The 8,681-nt window shown below is 49.2% G+C and overlaps 1 pseudogene; it reads left to right on the forward strand.

The window, feature by feature from the left end:
- Positions 1–341: 341 nt before the first annotated feature.
- Positions 342–3,963, forward strand: LOC123405392 (annotated as a pseudogene).
- Positions 3,964–8,681: the final 4,718 nt, after the last annotated feature.

The following is an 8,681-nucleotide window of genomic DNA, read 5'->3' on the forward strand; positions in this document are numbered from 1 at the left end:
AGTAATGGCGCACCACTCACCCAGTGCGCCACTACTATAATTTTTTTTTGCAAAACTACTAATGGCGCACCACCAGGTGGTGCGCCATTAGTAACCAGGGTTACTAATGGCGCATTTGTAGGTGGTGCGCCACTACTATTTTTTTGCAAAACTACTAATGGCGCACCACCAGGTGGTGCGCCATTAGTAACCAGGGTTACTAATGGCGCATTTATAGGTGGTGCGCCACTACTATTTTTTATTTATTTTTTTATTTTTGCAAAACTACCCCTCTTCTCCTCGGGTTCCCCCCGCCCAGATCCGAATCCAATCCAATCCCACCCCCTCTCGCCGGCGACGGGATGGAGGGGGCGCCGCGGCTGACGCAGGGGGCGGTGAGGGAGATATGGGAGCTGCCGGACGGGCCGGGGACCATCCAGCCGGTGCTGCAGGTGGCGGACCTGCGCCCCGTCACCACCAAGAACCACCTCGGCCACCAGTCGGAGCGCTACCGCATGCTGCTCTCCGACGGCGTCCATTCCCAGCAGTCCATGCTCGCCACCACCCACAACCACCTCGTCAAGACCGGCGCCCTCTGCCTCGGCTCCGTCGTCCACCTCCACGACATCACCTGCAACACCATCCAGACCCGCAGGTCCGCCCGCCTCTCCCCTTTGATTTCTCTCCTCCGACAGTGACTCGACCTTGGCCCGCTTCCTTCCTTCGGTTTGATTTGCGGGGGTGCAAACACCGGGGTACATATTATTATGAATCAAAAGATTTAGGGTTGCTGATGGGATCTTGGTATATACAGATGATAAGCAGCGAGACGGCGGCGCCGATGGCCAAATGCAGGACGAGAGCAGGGACACTAGGTCCCTGGATGACAATTACACAGCACAGACGCTGTCGAGCGAGGACATCCAGGCGATCAAGAGGTGAGGGTTCGATCGTGATCCACTGTGTCCTGGTTGAGTAGGATGGTTATTTGTCTGTTCCGTGTTTTAATAGGGAGGGCGCGAGCGGCAACGCGATTGTGGAGGCTTTGATAGGGAATAGCTCCATATTTGGAAATAAGACCGTGTTCTCACAGGTTATCATCAGGCCATGAGTTACTGTCTAGTTTGATTCCTTTCTCATTCTGGAGGATGATGAGGACTAATTTAGTTCAACCGTTTCGGTTGCAGGAGAAATACAAACTGAAGAAACAAAACAAATATGCACCTAAAGTGCTTTTGCGACGCCCCTCTACCAGAAGGTATCCCGTGCTGCCCTTTTTGCAGCAGGACAAATATCGCATATGTTTTGAAAGTGAATGCCATCAAACTTGTGGTGCTGTACAGTGTGAAAATCACATATGTAGTATTTGAACGCTTAGGAGGTAAATTATGCTTTCTCTTGTGACACTGGATATTATTTGGTGTTAACCAATCGAATGGAATTTAGTTTGATTGAGATTGTGCTCCATTTAATATGTTTTGTCAAAAGACACTATTTCAACCTAGCTGGTTGTTGAAAAATCACCCTGATTTCAGTGGAAAGTTGTTACATATCAATCTTTTACTTGGTATATGTGCAGTAGAAAATGTTATGGCATGTAATCACTAATTCTCACAAGTTGCGCTTGTTTCCACCAAACTGCAATATACCTCTACGAATATGAAAGCTATAGACTGATCTGCCACTGCCAGCTCGACGTGTTTGTAAATATTTGTAAAGCTGTTACATATCAATCTTTTACTTGGTATATTTGGACTACTTATTATGAATCGAAAGATCTAGAGATGTCGAATCTGCAGTGTCCGCTCGTATGAGCTCTGAAACCTGTGTTATTTAGATGAATATAGTACTGCTGATAAAGTGAGGGGAATTTCTTGTTTGATCCCGTGTTATTTAGATGAATCTTTTTAGCTTTTCATGTCTGCTGGTGTGCCAAGAATTAGTCTGCGAGCTGCAATCTCGCTCTTCCGTGGCCTGTAAATATAGTTTGGTTTCCTCTCCCACCGTGATTTGACGTGTCGTTGTGTTTTTGCGGGTGTACTCTGATCCAATGAAATGCACTTTGCTTTTCTTGTGTTATTAATAAGTACTAGTGCCAAGAACGCTAGTTCTTTAAGAAACTACTCTTGCTGTGTTATGATATTATTAGCCCATGGCGTCATGTTTTTAATTCTGCTTGTGTTGTATTTTGTGCGAATGCTGCTAAAGCAAAATTGAACCAATGGAACAGTTTACATCATGTGCTGTCATGATGTGAGTTATATGACTTGCATAAGTGTTTGGAACCTTGTTTGTTCTTGTGACTGTGATTAAACATGCATATTTATAGATAAAAAAATCACGTGTTGGTTTATGAATGCTATAACAAATCACGTACATGTATGCTAGATAAAAGAAGCAACCAAGCTAGTAGCTTCATGACATTTCAGCTCATATAGTTTTTTTATATAAGAGAGATTCTGCAGTTTAATAGAACACATCGTGAATAATTATGAATTTCCTTTTTTTAGGACTATTTTTTATTGTATAGAACATGAGGGAGCATTTAATCTCTTGCGCAAAAACTCCATGCCCGAAAGAAATAATCTATATTGCCTGTGTTACTACAGCCCGATTTATCTCTGTTCTTGCAATAGGTTGTACAATGGATGCATTTCACGATTTGTTGTTCTGTAATAATAAAGCTAGTCTCTCTGCTATGCAGGACGCGATTGAAGAGCGCGAAAGCTCCGCAGTGGACATGGTTAGCTGAACAGCAGTGGGCTCCCTCAACTGTTTGCGGTCTATGTTCCTGCCTGTACCTATGAAGGAGATAATGTCGTTTTTCTATTGCAGGCGCTTTAACCTGTTTTTTGTACCTTGGTTCAGTATTGGCAGTAGTAGTATAATCACAACCTTGGATCCTTTCTGCAGGTTGCAAGGTTTTTGATGAAGACCGTCTCTCAGGTGGCCACTGGGAACCAACCTGTCGGCACCGTAGCTTACATCGGCAACATACATCACTTGATGCAATGCAAAAGCGCTGTAAATACAGGTATGCAGCTACATCTTCAGGCAGACTTCTCTTTATAACATAACTTCTGCAACTGCCTGAGACGTTTTGTCTGGAGCTTCTTTTTCATGAAACGATTGACCTTGTGATTGATCGTCATACTGATTCATGCATCAATGATTCTCTACAGCCGAAGACTGGCTCAATCCTGCTACCGTAAAGGAGGTGTTTGAAGCTAGGGCCCTGAGGATGGCCGTGAACTGTGCCAGAACATCAGCAAGGCGCCAAGCCAAGAAGAAGGTTGGTGTTGCACATAGTCAGTAATTGAAAATATCAAAACAGCTGAAGATTGGCTTAACGTTGGGTGTTTTTTGTAGCATCTCTTAGTGAATTTCTTGGTGCACTCATTGACATGGATGATCTCGTTCCGTTGCAGGTTTCTATGAGTTCTCACCTGATGTGCTCGAGGCTGCCGTGGCTCACGTCCAGCTGATCATTGTGGCCAAGTGAGTAGTCGGTCTTATGCTGGGGTTGATCCATATCTAGTTTCTGGAATAATCCAATCATTCATTTATCTTCCGCCTCCCCCTCTGTGCCATAGATTCATCGAGAAGATGCAGGAGGACATCCCTGGCCCTGGTGTGAAGGAGAAGCTCCAGAAGCTGTGCAGCATCTACGCGGTCCACCTAGTCCACAAGCACCTGGCCGGGGAGAGGGCCACCGCCCACTTCGACGTCGACGCCATGAACGTCGCATGGGCAGGCTCCCGCCACGCTGTCGAGGTCGCCGACCGCATTGCCCGGATCATCGCATCAGACCCCGTAAGCACCGCGGCACACCCCGTAAGCACACGGGGCCTGCTGTCTACTAAAGTTTTTCTGCAAGCATACTGCATTTTGTTGCGTGTCATCAGAATTGAATTGGTAAGATGCCTATGCAAGCAGTGCTTTGTGCAGGATGCTCCATATTACCTTTATTTTTTTGCTGAAATTTATAGTTAAGCATGTTTCTTTTACCAGTGTTGCATGGAAGTTTGGCACTACTGTAATTAAGTATCATGATATTACTTAAATGTTAGGTTCCGGATGTTACCTCAATCTCTGCAGTGTTGCTATAGCCCCCTTGCATGGAATCTGTGTCGCTATATGTTCTGGTCACATGTTGTGAACCATCCTTGAATATGTATGTGTGTTTTTGTGAAACTATGTTGGATATGTATGCGTGTGTGGACTTTGAACTCATCATCGGTTTGTTATTGTTGTGAACTTGTAATATATTGGATATGTATGCATGACCATTTCATTTGTGAATTCTTGTTGCATATGTACGCATGCTTTTGTGAAACTATATTGTTATTGTGATCTATTGGATATGTAATATATTGTTGTTGTTGTTGTGATCTATTGGATATGTAATATATTCTTGTGATCTATATTGTTGTTGTTGTGATATATTGGATATGTAATATATTGTTGTTGCTGCTCATTGAAAAAAAGTTATTGCGCGCTATAAGCCGTGTGTCCCAGGCATCGGTACCCGGTTTATAGGGTATCTGGGCTGTAAGCCGTGTGTCCTAGGCATTGTCCCACGCATTGGCTCTCGTTATATATATAAATCGTACGTGTCACATTGGCCCTCAGTTTATCAGTTTTTTCCTCTAGTGTGTGCTCTCTATATTCTGTGCAATAATATGTTTTGTAATATGTGCAAATATCAGAAAAAATAAAATAAATACCTAATATTCATACTAGTGGCGCACCACTTAGCACTTTAGTGGTGCCCTTCAAAAGCACACTAGTGGCGCATCGTCAACTAGTGTGTCATTAGTAAGCCAGAGCACATGGGTAAATATGGCCCTGGGAGGCATACTAATGGCGCACCATGAGCTATACTAATGGAGCACCTCCTGGTGCGCCATTAGTATACCAGATACTAATGGCGCACGAGGAGCTATACTAATGTCGCACTTCTTGGTGCGCCATTAGTATACCAGATACTAATGGCGCACCATGAGAAATACTAATGGCGCACTGCCTGGTGCGCCATTAGTATACCAGATACTAATGGCGCACTTGTGGTGCGCCATTAGTAAAAAAATCTAATGGCGTGATGCTAGTGGCGCACCTATAGTGCGCCATTAGTAGCCAAAATAGGTGCGCCACTAGCAGGCCTTTTCCTAGTAGTGCCAGGCCCCTATGGGACTACCGGGCTGGTGATGACGAGCTCAGGCTCCGGTCCTCGGACTTTCCCGCCGAGGAGCTGAGCACAGTCATGGCATTCCTGCTGGGCGGCGACCCCGGTAACCTGCCCGAGGCTCTGAGCTCGTTGTACCATCTCAATGACCAGGCTGATCGGATCGCCGCGCTGCCCGTCTTTGATGAGTGGGGCCTCTGGTCTAGTGGAGGTCTCGTTGGACGACACCTCGGTGGGGAAGCCTCGGACAAAACCGTTGAAGATTGCCCCGCGAACGTGCCTCCCCCGTCGCAGGACATCCTTATGCGTGAGCTTGAAGATGATGCTGCCACCGACGTGGACTCCGCAGTGATTCCCTCGCGCCCGACCAGGACCTCTAGGGGATCTGCGTCGGCCCCGCGTGCCATGCAGTCCGCGTGTGTGCCCGACCCCCAGAAGTACGAGGTTGGGTCATCATTGGCACATCCCGCGTTCGATGGCGGAAAGCATGAGGTGCTAGGCTTGCTCCCCTGCGTGGGGGCCTTGTCGCTCCCGCCATAACGGGAGTGGAGAAGAAGAAGAGATGGATTGACCTCTAAGAGTAGGTTACTTGTCTTGGAATGCCATGCACGTATGTTTTCTGCGCTTGGCTGATTCCCTATTTTGCCTGATGTCCGGGGGCGTCGTCTCACCGAGAGCAAACAGGAAGAGGTCGGGTGTCAAGCAGAAGGCGACTCCTGATGCACCGCCGCCCTCTCCAACGCCTCACTGCCATCCGATGGAGAGGGGGAGGATCGCACGGCGACCACCCAAGCCTAGATCATCGCCCCCTCCCCCGAGCCCCCGAAGCGTCCTGAGGCGGTCGTGGCAACGCCGTTACCCGAGGGGCCAATGCTTGCAACCTCCGGGCAACCTTAAGAGCCCCTACCCCTAGGACGATGCCTTCGTGACGACACCGCCTGAGGCAGCTCTAGAGGCTCCTCAGGAGGAGACCCAGAGGACTTTGGTATTCACCAAGGGTGTCCTAAATGAGGCCTTCTGTTCTCTAGGAAAGGTCATCGTCGCGATGGTTAACGGCGAGAAGGAGACCAAGGCCGCTCCCGCTGTGTGCGAGGAGGCGATGGAAGGAGCCGCTGCAGCTACCAAACGCTGCGAAGAGGCGGAGGCTCGCGTGCAGGCCCTCCAAGAAGAACAAGCCAAGGTAGCTGAGTAGCGTCGCCTGCGGGAGGAAGAACTTGCAGCCCACGATGCCAAGCTCGCCGCCCGGGAAGAAGAGCGGTCCAAGGGGGAGAATCGCCTGGGTGCCAAGCACGCGCGCTTGGATGAGCAGGAGAAGGAGGTCTCCTCGAGGAAGGCCCTCCTTTATGCAAAGGGGAAGACCTTGTCACAGTCGAGAGGAAGAAGGCCGCGCAGCTGGTCGGCTTCCCTGATGTTGAGCTTAGGCTTAACGCGGCGCTCCGCTCCCTCTGCCTGGATGCGTTCGACGAGCCTCTAGCCACCACGCTCGTGGTGGAGCTCGCCGTACTGTTAGAGAACGCCATCGTCTAGGTGGACAAGATCTTGGATTGCGAGTGCCGCGACACATGCTCTGAGGCCGCTACACGCGTCTTTAGTCACCTTCATCTTCGCGATACGGGATTGGACTTCGGCTCCGTGACCCTGCCGGTCCCCACTGAGACCCGCCACATCGCCACGGAGGCGGTGAAGGGCCCCATAGAGGCGTTGGTGAAGAGGTTCACCCATGTCGCAGCTCCTTCATCTCTGGATGCCGCCGAAGCCGATGACGGGGAAGATGATGCTTCTGACGTCGACGACAAGCTCCCTGAAGCCGGGGCGACCGGCGGTGGAGGCTCCTCCTGAATTCTCCCCCTGTTTTTTCCTGCAATACACATTGTGCCTCATGGAGGCATCAAACTTATTTGCGTTTTCAAGGACTCACTGAGGCTTGTAGTAACAGGCGGACTACTTGAATGTTTTCATTGCCTCGTTTCTTTCATGTTTCCTATGATACTCTGGGTCGGCAGGGCCTGCCCTGCCCGTACCTCCACCACCAGTGAACCAACCGGAAACCAGGACGACCCAAAGGGGGAGGGGCTACGAGCACATTTAGGCCCTTATGTCGCGATGCTCAGGGGTCCCCCTTGATGTGCGAGCAGCGCTCATGAGGGGAACGTGGTGAGGATTTTGAAACTTCATAACACCTTGAGCACTCTACATAGGGAGTCCCCGCCCCGCGTGTACCTCCCAGTGATTAAACCAACCGAAAACCAAGGACGGCCCAAAGGGGGAAGGGGCGTCCGGCGCAGTAAGTCCCCTGAGTTGCGATGCTGACGGGCCCGCCTCGATGTACGAGCAGCTCCATACCTCCAGTTGTGTGTCCCCTGCACTTGGCATGGGCATAGTCGCAGGTGGACTGTGTTGATTTCCTTGCCAGTTAAGGGCATATTCACTCGCGGACTGTGTTGATTTCTTTGCCAGCTGAGGCGTAGTCATTGGCGGACTGTGTTGGTGCCACCTGTGGGCATAGTCATTGGTGTACTATGGTGATTGCCTTCATCTACTCCACAGCACGGAGCGTAGGGCTGCCACTAGGCGTGGGATGGACCCCTCCATGTCCTCGGTGGGTTATACGTCCATTTTGCATCATGCTTTCACGTTAATATTTATCGCTTTATGGGCTGTTATTACACTTCACGATACAATACTTATGCCTTTTCTCTCTTATTTTACAAGGTTTACATGAAGAGTGAGAATGCCGGCAGTTGGAATTCTGGCCTGAAAAAGGAGCAAGTTTGAGATACCTATTTTGCGCAACTCCAAAAGCTTGCTAGGCGCCAGGAGGCCACAAGCCTGCTAGGCGCGGCCTACCCCCCTGGCCGTGCCTAGGGGGCTTGTGGGCTCCCTGTTGGCCCTCTGGCTCCCCTCTTTTGCTATAAGGAGGTTTTCGTTCCAGAAAAAATCAAGAGGAGGCTTTTGGGAGGAATCGCCACCGCCACGAGGTGGAACTTGAGCAGAACCAATTTAGAGCTCCGGCAGGGTCGTCCTGCCGGGGAAATCGTCGCCATCGTCATCACCAACACTCCTCTGATTGGAGAGCACTCATCACCCTCAACATCTGCATCAGCACCATCTCATCTCCAAACCCTAGTTCATCTCTTGTAACCAATCTCCGTCTCGCGACTCCGATTGGTACTTGTAAGGTTGCTAGTAGTGTTAATTAATCTTCATAGTTGATGCTAGTAGGATTACTCGGTGGAACAGTATATGTTCAGATCCTTGATGCTATTCACTACCTCTCTAGTCATGAATATGATTATGCTTTGTGAGTATTCGCTTTTGTTCCTGAGGACATGGAATAAGTCTTGCTATAAGTAGTCATGTGAATTTGGTATTCGTTCGATATTTTGATACGTTGTATGTTGTCTTTCCTCTAGTGGTGTTATGTGAACGTCATAAGCTGCATAAGTGGCCTAGAGGAAGGCATTGGAAAGTAATAAGTAGATGATGGGTTGCTAGAGTGACAGAAGCTTAAACCCTA

The sequence above is a fragment of the Hordeum vulgare genome, chromosome 6H (assembly GCF_904849725.1).
Source record: "Hordeum vulgare subsp. vulgare chromosome 6H, MorexV3_pseudomolecules_assembly, whole genome shotgun sequence".
Taxonomy (NCBI): Eukaryota; Viridiplantae; Streptophyta; class Magnoliopsida; order Poales; family Poaceae; genus Hordeum; species Hordeum vulgare.